Genomic DNA, 12695 nt, shown 5'->3' with positions numbered 1-12695 from the left:
CACAAGTAAACACAAAGCAAGACGGATTCAAGGCGGCGTACATCGCGCAGCCATTAGTGATTTATCCTCAGTTTCTAATCCCTGGCTCAGGCCGCCCTGCTGCCATTAAGCTTCCAAATTACATGTTCTATCAAGAGCAGCCGCTCTCACCTGAGTATTGGATTACTGAAATAAAATATGAATAATTAATACTGAGAAATAGGTTCCTGGCAACACGAATGGCTGCAATTAAATAATGAGCATTATGTTACTTGTGTTTTTTCCCTCCTTTCCTCTCCTCCTCCTCCGGTGTCGTTTGATCTTCTCTGGTTTCTCTACCAGGGGACTCGGTGCATCCTCCTCTTCTTCGTTGGTTTGTTCCTTGGCTAGGTTGCCTCCCCTGGCCACTGGGGCAAGAGACCTGCCTTCCGCCTGTGTTCTCCATTCTTCCTCCTCCTCTTCTTCATCTTGTTTTTTCTTTAATAAGCTGCCGTTAAATAAATTAGAAAATACCCACCCAGGGGTGATCAGACGGCCACAAACCCTTGTCATCTGTCTCCCGGCGCTGCCAGGCAAAAGAGAGCAAGGGAGGGAAGGAGATGGAGAGAGGAGGACAGCCAGGATTTCTCCTTCTTCATCTTTCCCTTCCTTGGCTTGGTATTCTGTCAGAGGTGAGAAAGAGAGAGAAGAACAGACTCGTTTTTGCCCTGCCAGACTACCCAATGCTAAAAGAAAAAACTCCATACATGCATATTTATTTAATGTGGGGAGGGAATACATAAGGAGAGGAAGGAAAGGAAGGACACAGACAGAAAGACAGGGGCAATACAAGGTGGAATCTTGAGGATCTTCATTTAATGACATAACCACCTATGTGCTAAAGTTGAGTAAGTCACACTAAAACAACCATTGCAATTCAATAGGTGCAATTTAATTGATAGGATTTTATAAGCTGGTGAATACACATTATTCTTCCCAACGCAAATTCTGTAACTTCCTATGGTTATATAATCGTATTATTTGATTGTATTTATCTTCAATTGGACATAATACTTGTTTGTTCAAATATATGTATTTTACCTTATTGTTATGGCATATTCTTTAACTAATGTTTATTTTTAGGTAAATATACAGCAAAATAAATCTGGAAGTAGGTACTTTTATTTAAGGACGAGCACTACTACTTACAACATAGTATTGATAAAGAGATGATTAACCTGGTTGAACTAAAAGTAGAGTAAAATTACAAAGTGAAATGACTGAAATGTAATTAAATATATTTATCAAGCACTTTGTACAAAACTAAACCAAACTAAGCAACACAAATCTAAATAGAGAATATGATATGTTGTAAAACAAGCCATACAACTGAAATCTAGATCGATTGGTGATAAAAAGTCAATATAACATGAATAACTTGCATTTAGCTGTTATTTAACCTGTGATAGAAATTGAACCAATTCCATACATGCATATTTATTTAATGTGGTGAGGGAATACATAAGGAGGAGAGGACGGAAGGGAAGGAGACAGACAGAAAAGGAGGAGAGAGGAGGGGGGGGAAAAAAAAACTTTGCTACATATGGAGTGCTTCTTACAACTAATCAGCAGACTGTTGGTGATTGGGGCCGCGGGCGCCAGGTTGGCTCAGACCGCGGTTAGCACAGTGCCCAGGTCTTTGCTGCAGGCTGCACAGGTTGGCCTCAACTCTGCTGGGGAGCAGATGGCGAGCCAAAGCTTGTAGTCACACTTACCTTCCCCACTAAATCCCTAATCCCTCCGTGGACGCTCCTCCAAGGCAGGTTTTTGGAGGCAGAAATAGGGGTTACAATCTGGACCGGCGTGGCGCCTGCCAAAACACTCACAACACAGAAATGCAAATTAACTTATTTGTGTTGTCCGCCGGCCAAGGCGCCGCTTCTTTTGCGAGTAATTAAGATACCTTGAAAAATATGTGTACAAGATCAATACGTTGAAATGGACAATGCAGGGAAGAAGAAGGGTGGAAGAATAACACAGGAGTGTAGACACTGCATTAAAATGAGTTTATATGTACCACCCCTCGCCCTGTACACACAAATCAGCCTTATCACTCCCTCTTTCACCTACAGTACAGACATGAGAAAGTAGTCCCTCAGGTGTCGGTGACTTTGACGTTCTGAGGTGTGTAATACCTTCTGAACCGGGCTGGATACAACCTACTGGATGTGGAACACAAAACATTTCTGTTGAATGTTCCTTTTAAAGCCAGCAGCTTGAGGATGCACCAAAAAAAAGGAAAAACAAGCGCCCCCTGAATCAGTGACTGTTAGAGGAGGCGTAGGAGCCTCGGTGACACCTTTCAGCTGTGCTTGTTGGCTAGTGCTTAAGCGTCTCTCACACACACACACACACACACACACACACACACACACACACACACACACACACACACACACACACACACACACACACACACACACACACACACACACACACACACACACACACTCTGTTATTAGCCTGGTGTCAGCAGCACTAAATGGGCTGCAGATGTTAATGCACTGTTTTAGATACAGTGGCAGGAAAAAGAGGCAGAGACGGAGCCATTCAGACTCGGAATAACTAAATATGGACAGAGAAACACATTCATTAGTGCAGAACACACGCTGGATAATAATTCAGAGGTGATGCATTATAAACACCGATGTTTAAACACGGTGGGCATGTTTAAAAATCCTTAAAACAGACAATGTGTAGCCTTTACTTCTGTGTCACAGTTTATCAGCGAACATCTGTGTGTTTAAAACATTCAGAGTAAGAGAGTTTTTGTTTAAGGCAGCGGGACATTTGAAGTGTTGACCTTTTATTTATATTAAATCTAATATAGTGTTAGTTTTCTATGCTGCTGCCTCCATTGAAAGTGTCTCAGACGTGTCCTATGCCTAAATGAACCTGTATATTCATGTTTGTCCAGGACGTCACACTGAAAAAAGTGTCAAATAAAAAGCATGTTTTTATATAAATGACAGGTTGCTCTGTTGCAGTATCACAGGGATGGTTAAATCTCCTAATATACTTTTTTGTTCCACTTTTGGGCCGGTCGGACGATGTGGGCCGGTCGAATAAGTCACTAGTACCCCCGTTCCCCGTCGACAATTTACTAGCGGTATGTAATTGCGGTACCGAGGTGGGCCGGTCGAGAGTCCCCGGCTGATTTTTAGCCCCAGTCCGCCACTTTTGAAAGTATGTGAAAAATCTCCTTTCTTACTCATTTGGTTTTATGGTGTACATATTTGATTGTATTGCCTCTTTATTTAATATGATCATTCTGCCTGTTCTCTTTGCTGCTTTAACAATGATGACCAGCCTGCTGTGAGACAAATAAAGGATTAATGACTTCTGATTCCCTCATGTTACTGATATTAAACCGTCATGTGCCCCCTGAAACTGGTGGAGGCCTCTGGGGGCAGTCGGGCGGATCAAACGCACCCCCGAGTACTGGAGCAGATGTCCTCACTGGGCCGGGTTCAGATGGTCCCAGCGAGCAGCGAGGGAAAGGTCAGAGTCACACAGAGGGTTAAACTGGACCCATCAGGACACTGGCTCATCGGCGGGGATTATTTCAATTAAAGCTCCCGCTGGCTGAAAGCGGGATTACATCGGGTTTAGTGAGGAGGACACATCTGAACACAGCACATGGTCCGCTCCCAGGGCTGGAATATGCCAGACAGGGAGGCGTGTTCATGTTAATCATTTGATTATATATTATTTTACATTTATTTTAACCTAATACGTTGATATAAATATTATTATTTTGTTTTGATTTAATCTTTTATTGGACACTTTACATTAACTTATGTACTTTTTTTTAACTTTTATATCATATTTTACATTAACCTCATAACTTTGTATACATATATTTCATTTTCCTTTCATTTCATATTTCAACTTTCACTTCTAATGTTTATTAAAATATTTGTATTATGATTTGTATTATAATCTACATTTCCCCTTTGTATCTTTATTTTATTATTAATTTATATTCCTATGGTTATATCATTGTTAACATTAATTTATCTTTAATCGGACATCCTTCTAATGTTTATATCATTTTTGTAATCTTTTTTTAACTGCCTATAATTATTTAAATATTTTATTTTATTTCATTCTAGACTGAGAAATCTAATTGTTTCACTTTTTCGTCCAATAAGCTGTATGTTAACGTGCATACTGCTGTTCATTTGTTCTTGGCTTAATAAATTATGATGGGAAATTATTATTGTACGTTTGTTATAATCCTCCTGTTCCACTCTATTTTGCGGTGACACTATTAACCCCCAATAAGGCACACTTTTTTATCAAATGGAAATTCAAAAATAGCGATCAAAAGAACATGACACGACTCCTATCAAAGCTATAACTTGCCAGCATGTAACATCTAAAAATGTGTAAAATGAGGGAGAGGGGGGGTCCTCCCAGGGGGATAATTACCTCTCCATCTCTTCTTCTTTGCTATTCATAGATGCGCTGCTGCTATTATTGGCATAGATGAAAAAATGGAAGGTAAAAGCTGCTAACACATATTGAGTGAGGAGGAGCATCATGAAAGGTAAAAGCAGCCAATGAGAGATGATTAGCCTCTGCCCCCTGCGCTGTATGCATGGCATGACTCGGGCATGAATAGCTTTAGCATTCACGGCGTCTGGCATTTCACCTGCGGACGCTCCGACTGATTGAGATGCGTCTCAGGAGCCGGAGAGGACTCACCTAATTGGCCCCGGAGCCAGGCCCTAATTCCTGATTCTCAGGGAGGGCCACATTTCAAAGCAGCGCCCGGATCAATTAATGGACCGGTAATGTGTCTCATTTTCATACAAGGCGAGAGGCTTAGGTTGGAAAAATCAGATATCGGCCACCTTTCGACTCAGCGAGGCGAGAACCACTCGGAGTTATGTGAAGGAGAATTCGATATGATGCTCGCACTGTGAATATTTTCATATTTCTCCTTTACACTCAATGTTTGAGATCTCTTTTATCTGTAGGGGGTTTAAACGTGGCTCCATGTTGGAACTCTAAAAGTAAAACGTTTCAACAAGTCTTCTTCATTGTTGTCCAAAAAGTTTTAAAAACTCATCAATGAGGGACACTGCTGCACTGACGGCCCGTCCACACGGCGGCCTGCGTTCAATCTCAATGGGGTGACGTCACGCTTTCCCGAACTGCATTGTGGTTCCGTTGCTTCGCTTCAAAAGTTGAGAACATTTCAACTTTTGAAGCTTCGACGGAAGCGTCAGCCAATGAAATCATATGTCAGTACAAGCTCTAGCCAATCAAACCGCGTGCTTGTGTGTCCAGGGCGGAAGATTCATGTGATTGGTCGAGTTTCAGACACGCCCGCCGGCAAGCTTCAACGCACGCTGCCGTGTGGACGCTGCGTGACTGTTCCTTCAGTAGCATGAACACACACACTGTAGGTCATTTTGACTCGATAACACCGTCCTGCTGCAAGAAATACTCACTAAAGCAGAAAATGTGATTAATCTGCCGCTGAAAATAGTCCCCAAGAAATACAGTATATCTTCCAGTTTAGGTAATGTTTACTAAACATGACTGCCAATCACTTAGGAACAACAACCACAATCTTTCTGATTAAAGGGGCCCTACACTGCTTTTTAAGGTTTTCACTTTCCTGTGTGTTATATAGATTTGTGTGCATGTAAATGGTCTGCAAAGGCTAAAATCCCTGTGTTTCTCTGCCACACGCTACATGTATTCAGGTAAAGTACAAATACTCAGGTAAAGTACTTTTTATTTGAGTAGATGTACAGATGTAAAATGACTTTCTACGTAGCTTTTAATATTATTAAATGATTAAGTAAAAATGAATGATTCATACCGTAAAAGACATTTTGCATGACGTTATTTCCCAAATTTATTGCAGATTTGATTGAAGCTAGTTCTGTTTCTCGATGCTCCCGCACACTGCATCCTGACACGGTGGATTTGTAGTGAAATCCCTGCGCCTCAGATCCAGAGGTGTAACAGCTCGCGGCGTTTCTCTGCGCTGACAGCCGTAACCAGGCAGCACTTTAAGGTAGAGCAAGGTACACCCTGCTGTTTTTTCAACGGCAGACTGTTTGAAATATGAATGAGCAGCCAGTCTATACATCATGTTAGCTGACATGTTGTATTAAAATGTATGAACGACTTCATCAAAAAGCACTTTCTGCCAGACAGATTTGCCCTGACATCAGAGTTACATGGCTGGTTGGAGCCTTGGATAAATGTGTGTGTGTGTGTATGAATAAGTGTGAAATTATGCGTACTGTGAGCTGGTACACCGTAACTTGTGTGTACTAGAGTATGTGTGTGTTTGAGTTCAGGGAATCTGCAGTCTCAGAAACCCAAGGAAATACTTTTAAAAGATAATAAATGGCACAATGAGGTAAAGAAGGTAGTTAAAAATGATAAACAAATTCAGTTAAGTGTATTCAAATCAAGGGACATAATTATGGTTTTTGTCTAGGTGCTTTTCATAGGTGGGTTTTACAGTTTACTCGAATACAGAGTACTGTATCTGTCAATTAGAGAATACTGTAAGTGGATTAAATAAAGAATAATAAATGAGTCAGGTTCAGATGTAATCCAAAAACTTTTCGGAGCTACTAGAAAACTGCTAAAAGTGAACATAACTCAACAGGAAATCACTCAGCAACTAGTTAATGATTTGAGCTGAAGGCAAAAGTGTGTGTGTGTGTGTGTGTGAGTGACAGTCTCTGGGTTATGAAATAATACCTGTCATCTGCCGGCTGCTGAACCCTGAAGAGGGGGCAGGTTTTCAGGTCAGCCGCGCCATCTGTCAGCGCAGCCCTCTCCTCTCACCGCACGTCAGCTCCTGATTGGCTGGAACCGGGCCGGGATGGGCGGGGCCACCGGCATCACCCCCGTCGGGACCCAGTGGAGGCGGTCACATGCGGACACAGCCACACTCTGCACGCCTACAAGTACACACACATGAGCAAACACACAATGTCAAAACAAAACACTGATCAAATCAATTCAATTGTTGTTTTAAACACAAAAAACAACCACAAATGAGTTAAAACAAATGTATTACGCTACTATTGCTCCTAGCAGCAAAGGTTTGTCTGCAGTGTTTTATTATAGTGTCATTAATGGACTATATTTTGTGTTCAGACTGTATGTTGTAGGTCACACACATGCTGGCGAGGGGCAGAGAGAGGGAGAGCTGACAGCTGGCACATTATTTGTATTTATTATTTCATGAACAATGTGGGTTGAGTAGTCGTGTATCCACATAGCTGAATCTCTGAGCTTTTTCGATGTGCATCTGTCAATCGTTACAACCCCTGAATCCTACAGCCTGGCACAAACGTGTATATGTACACACACAAACACCACCTGTGAGGGAGGAGGCTGATCTGTCACTCTCTTAGTGCTGCACCAGGTGTTTGATTGACAGGTGAGATGGAGGCTAAATGATAGATAACTGGGGATTATTATGTTGTAATGTATAAAACAAACATTTCTCTCTCTTTCCCTCCCTTCCTCCCCTCGCTAGTTCAGCTGTCTGGTCAAAGGGACCGGGGCAAGAAGCCAAGCATGTACAGCCAAGCCTCCCCCTATTCCCCCACGATCCAGACAGCCTCCTGTTCAGCTGTGCTGCTCTCCGCAGGTTCCAGCCAGGTCAGATGTTCGACACGGGCGACAACATGTTCGCTCCTCACCGCTGCCTTCAGCTCCAACTCCCATATTTCTCACAGAGACGGCTCACCAGGATTTCACGGCTAACTTTGCTTTCTGGCCGCTCGGGAAAATACCTCTCAAACTGCATTTACGAGACAAAATCTACGTACCAAAACCCAAAATCATCAAGTCTCGCTAATTAAACATTTACTTGTTGCAGGTTTTAAAGAATTCTAGTGAGGCTATAGATACTTCCTTGCTCTGTATAGTGAGCGTGGTATTTAAGATCTACAATATTTAGGTTTAGTTTAAACAAATCTAGCAATTAGAGAAATAAAGACAATAAACTTCTGTTTTATTAATATAAGATCTTGTTTGCATCAGGGTTACAGAAACGTACATATGACCTGCTAAATGAATGCTAATTTGATTTTATGTAAGTGCTATATTCTATGTGTGTTCTAAATTCTGCATTCATTTGAGATTTAATTATATAAAATATATTGCCTTTTAGTTGGGGGCACCTTTCATAACACCTAAAGATGGCTTAGAACAGACATCAAAACAGATAAGAATAGCAAAATATGACAAAAACACAAGCAGGGATAACATACAAAGATATATTTTTAAGCAGACAGGTATGAGGGGGACAGTACTACAGTGAACTGCAGTGAGTCATCTTGACTATAATATACTTTTCAAACTTCAACTTGACACCTTATAGACTTTTAGGTGTGTTTTTACAAGTGCCTCACGGCTGAGAAACTCCCACTAAATTAAGTAAATAGAAGAAAAATGTCAAATATGCAGGAAGGCATTCCAGAAAATCATGCAATAAGTGTACATTCTATTTCCCTCCCTCTCACACACACACACTCAGTGCAGCAGTGGCCTGTGTGGCCCAGTCAAAAGGTGCTGGGCTGCCACGCTAGCCGCCCAGGTGCAGAGCAGATAGGGTTGCAGCGCATAAACGGCTAATTCCTGCACGGCTGTGGGAACGCCAGCTGCCCCCGTATTTCTCAAAATGTGAAATTGTTTTGGATTCACGCGCCAACAGAAGGACTCGACATGCAAGAGTGAAAGCAGCTCGTTTCCTGTGTCTTCCCACGTCAATAAAATAACCCGCTCGGTACCGTGGAAAAAACTTCTGTTCAACCAGCCTCACCCCATCCTCCCCCCGGTGTTTGATAGACGATACCGAACGTGTTTGAGCTTTATCAAGAAGGACTCGAGTAGGGAATGTGCATATGTTTGACCGGTAATGCCTCACATAATATTGACTGTGCTTCTTCAGGAAAGGCAAATGGTTTCACTGCATTTTCACTCAACCTCTAAACCTCCTGCACACTGGTTTCTGCAGAGGAGACGGCGTGCAGTTTGAGTCGTAATGAGCTGCACTTTACATAGTCCATGCAACCTTTAAACCTCTCCAAACTTGCTTTTATTCGGCTGCTGCAAACACGCTTTTAGAGGTCAGATTATTAGGTTGAGTTATCAGGTTGAGTAGGCACAGTGGCTCGGGGTTAAAGTGCTATTTGCTAGAAATCTGCAGCAATTTCCTTAAAAGTTTAGATTGAATGGGGTAAAGCAACACAGTAGGGGTCCAAACATTTTTTTTTTAAATTGTCTATTTCTTTAATATTTGTCATAATTATCTAGGATTTGTTTTGATATTTTTGTCTGTAATAAAATATTTGTATTATTATAATTATTACAACATTTAATTTATTCGAATATTTTATAAAATGTAAAATATATTTGTTATATTGGTTTGTGTAAATTAAGAATTTATTTTCCATGTAATTATTACATTTTTATAGATTTTAATATCTTAAGTTTATTCATTTTTTATCCCTTACAGTATATATTCTTTGAAAAAACTGTTTCTAATTACAAATATTGATCTTATTATGTATTTTTACCACATCATATATGTTTTTATTATTTGTAATTTAATCATTGAATTGCACTTGTATACAGTGGCGAGTCCTGTGTTGTCATTTCCATTCCAGATCACATGGTAACTTGTTGAAACGCAGCTAACTCAGCAGTTGCGTCAACATGCAACACTGTCGCTGACACTGTGTGCAGCAGACACACACACACACACACACACACACACACACACACACACACACACACACACACACACACACACACCACACACACACACACACACACACACACACACACACACACACACACACACACACACACACACACACACACACACACACACACACACACACACACACACACACACACACACACACTGTTGATGTCGTGTGTGCAGCTTGTGGGTTTTTAGCGGGCAGATGTTCTCCGTCAGGCGCCGCTCGACCTGCGAGACGAGATCAAACATTTTGGACGCCGCCTGACCTGCGGAGAGGAGAGGCGGCTCGTCCCCGTGGCCTACAGAAGATTCGGGTTGTAGACGGATGGATGTGGATTGAGATCAGCAGAATGGCATCTGCTTTACACACCCACCCACCCACCCACCCACACACTGCTGATAAATTAGTATTCAGAGCAGAGCTGCAGCTGAGCAGCTTTCTGTGTTTTTGTTCTTTTTTAAGCAGCAGACTCACTTAATTTCACACTTTAAATTCCCCTTAACCTGTTCACCTGTTTGAATTCATCTCATCTTGTGCAGCAAAACCTACTTTTAGATCTTGGTTTGATGTCAAATCCTCCCAGAAAAACCATCACAACATGCCAAACGTTGGAGAAAAGTAAATAACTATTTCCCCTTTCATCTTAATATAATATACACAGGGGTGCACATAACTGGTACGCAGGTACGCATGTGCGGCAAACATCTGAAATGCGTAACGTCACTTGTGTCACAAAGCGCATTTGCGTACCGACAGACTTTTGAAGCATTTCCAGAAGGCGCTTAGATCACTGGACGACAGAGCCGGTCGCCGTGCGCACAGACGGGGCTGCTTTTCACGTCGGTGTGTACAACGGAATTGTGCCACAACTTCCGGACGAGTTCTACGCGCCTGCTCCACTAGCACACACCCGCACCCCCCCACCGTCGAGGGGCTGAACACATAACTTTGCGTGGGCAGCCCTGAGTACCAAACATTGTCTCCTGGTACTCATCTGAGTAACTCACTGAGAAAGTTATATACAGTAGCTTTCATTGTACTTTTCATGTAAAACAAAGTAGAAAAAAACTAATTTACGGGAATCCCTAATAAGAAAGGACAACCATTCTTATTCGTTTCCACCATGGCAGTGGTTCCCAACCTGGGGGGCGCGCCCCCCTTGATCGCAGGGGGGGTGCCAGGCCTCAGATGATTTAATGCCAAATATCATATTTAGACTTTTTTTTTTTACATATAATTGTAACGCAATACATGATTGTCACTAAAAGCCTTGTCTCTACATTACAATAAAATATACAAAATAATTGATTAATTAATTAGAATAAAAATTCAAGTTAGTAGCTATTAAAGGCATAAAAAGACAGAAATGTATAATTGTTTCTTTAATAGAAATGTTTCTTCTGCCCGTAAAGTGTCCAACAGGAGTCATTTGGGGGGGCCCTTGGGAAAAAAGGTTGGGAACCCCTGGTATACTAATACAACTTTTAATCATTGAAATTAAAAAAACAGTGCAAAACGATGCATCATTGTTACTTTTCAAACACTATATGTGACTCTTTCCTTAAGAAAAGCCTTTGCAAGTTAAAGGATATATTATAAGGGGACAACATTGGTTTTGTTGTGGCTTAGTATTTACTACTTTTCATTGACTTTTATGACATAAATATAAGAATAAAAGACGTCACATTTAGTTTAATATCCATCATTACATGCATTTAACATGTTGGTACATTCTAAAATGTAAGTATCAACACGGTTTGTCCACGCAACATGAACTTATCATAATGCACCTCCTAAAAGAGGGACTTAAAGACACTCAACGTGTAGAGTTGAGAGATTCCGTTTCCACTTAAACTTTGAAACGTCCCATAAATCACAGAGTGTGGACAGGTGAGCTAAACCACAGATGTGAAACCTTGAAGAGACCACAGGTAAATCCTGGCAGAACTTTTTAGCACCTGTCTCTGTTAAATCTTCAGGTGACAATTGTGCTGAATATTTAAGCAAAGTCCCACCAATTAGAGGAGTCTGTGGAGGCAGAGCAGCACATTGCACTCTTGGACCTCCGTCAGCGGGGTGATGAGGCGACTCTCAGCTCGTGTGAAAACGGTGCTGGCAGTCTGCGCCACTCGCATTTCATTCCCCATATAAACTGCCCCCCTCCCTTCAACACCCCCTTTTTTGCGGTTTCCTCCCCCGGCGATGCAGACAGCACAATAGTCTCACTGAGCGGTGACGATTAACACATAAAAGCGACACGGGGAATCTCGCTGCTAGATACTAGCGCACATGAGAGGGCGAAGCATTCATAGCATGCCAAGAAGTCAGAGGGAGCCCCTCTCTATCTGATTGGTGATCTTTGTTTTGGCGTTGCCCTCGATTCGGTGGAACGTGCCCAATCAGATTACGGGAGGGGGAGGCAGAGCGAAGAAGCACAATCACTGTTTTCTATTTACTGCGTCTATCTCCGAGCGGCTCGTCTTAAAGCGGCCAGAGAGAAGTCAAGTCAAAGCGTCTCCATCTCAACTTTCACCCCCCTCCTCCCCCTCCTCAGACACTAAAGCTGGATTAAATTCAAACTACAGCACAATCAGATATTCTTGGGGTTTTAATCTTTAAACTTCGACCGCTGACACAGTTGACAGGTAATCTCAGGGAACTATTTTAAAAACGCAGAATGAAGACAAATGAAGGATCATTGCTTAAAGTCGCCTCAGACAAAATAAGAGCACATTTTGAGATAATCTGTACAGATCTCATCCCTAACTAGAAGCAGAAAATAAAGCCCTTTTTCCCGAGGTTATTTGCTTATCTAAATTTGTGTTTGCACTTCAACTTTTTGACATATTGATTAGCTAGGAAATGAGTCATTATCATAAGAATCTCGACTATGCTACTGTATATCTTGGACAG

At 41.7% G+C, this 12695-nt stretch overlaps 2 long non-coding RNA genes across 2 annotated transcripts in view; both read right to left on the bottom strand.

Annotated features, from left to right (window-relative positions):
- The window catches only part of LOC117539338, a 55139-nt gene extending 52832 nt beyond the window's left edge, over positions 1 to 2307 (bottom strand). The window contains exons 1-2 of the long non-coding RNA XR_004567985.1: positions 1578 to 2307; positions 252 to 641 (exon numbers count right to left, since the gene is read on the bottom strand). This is a non-coding gene — a long non-coding RNA (uncharacterized LOC117539338). The remainder of the gene's footprint in view (positions 1 to 251; positions 642 to 1577) is intronic.
- Positions 2308 to 5343: 3036 nt separating this feature from the next.
- LOC117539372 overlaps positions 5344 to 12695 on the bottom strand; it is a 41495-nt gene continuing 34143 nt past the window's right edge. The window contains exon 3 of the long non-coding RNA XR_004567992.1: positions 5344 to 6959. This is a non-coding gene — a long non-coding RNA (uncharacterized LOC117539372). The remainder of the gene's footprint in view (positions 6960 to 12695) is intronic.

This window comes from Gymnodraco acuticeps, unplaced genomic scaffold (genome assembly GCF_902827175.1).
Source record: "Gymnodraco acuticeps unplaced genomic scaffold, fGymAcu1.1, whole genome shotgun sequence".
Taxonomy (NCBI): Eukaryota; Metazoa; Chordata; class Actinopteri; order Perciformes; family Bathydraconidae; genus Gymnodraco; species Gymnodraco acuticeps.
Note: the sequence above shows the minus strand (reverse complement) of the source record. Positions and strands in the feature narration are given on the sequence as shown.